A 581-nucleotide genomic window follows, 5' to 3' on the forward strand; every position below is an offset into this window, starting at 1 on the left:
GCCACTCCTCGGAAGGAAGGTTGGGCAATCCTACTTCCATAGTGATACTGCCTCGGAAACCCAAGGAGGGGTCGCTATGAGTCGGGGCCGACTTGTCGGCACATAACAACACCACCACCACAATAATATTTAAAATGCTTTGAGAACTCACAATGTGCACAATAATTCTCTAAGCACTTTATTGGTACAGTCTTATTGAATACCTTCAACAATTGATAGGGACATATATTAATATATCAATTTCACATGTTAAAACAAAACAAAATAAGTCTCTGAGTGTGGCAATTCAAATTTAGGTCTGCCTGATGATGACATCTGGTATTGAACCCTTAAGCCAGGAGTCTCAATCTCAAATACCTACAAAGAAACAGGCAGAGATAATACTAACAAGTGGAAAAGTTAGCTAGTGCTGGGGACTGTGAGCTGTTGCAAAGCACATGTATTATTGTATAAACTATACATTGTTCGCCCTGCCCATATAGGCCCCAGGGGGAGAAAATTGATTTTGTGGGAGTAGAGGGGTAAAGGGATGGGAGCACAAAAAAACTTACTCTTTTGATGTATAAAACATAAATGCATAT

The sequence above is a fragment of the Orycteropus afer genome, unplaced genomic scaffold (assembly GCF_000298275.1).
Source record: "Orycteropus afer afer isolate SDZICR_OR568_19922 unplaced genomic scaffold, OryAfe1.0 scaffold00216, whole genome shotgun sequence".
Taxonomy (NCBI): Eukaryota; Metazoa; Chordata; class Mammalia; order Tubulidentata; family Orycteropodidae; genus Orycteropus; species Orycteropus afer.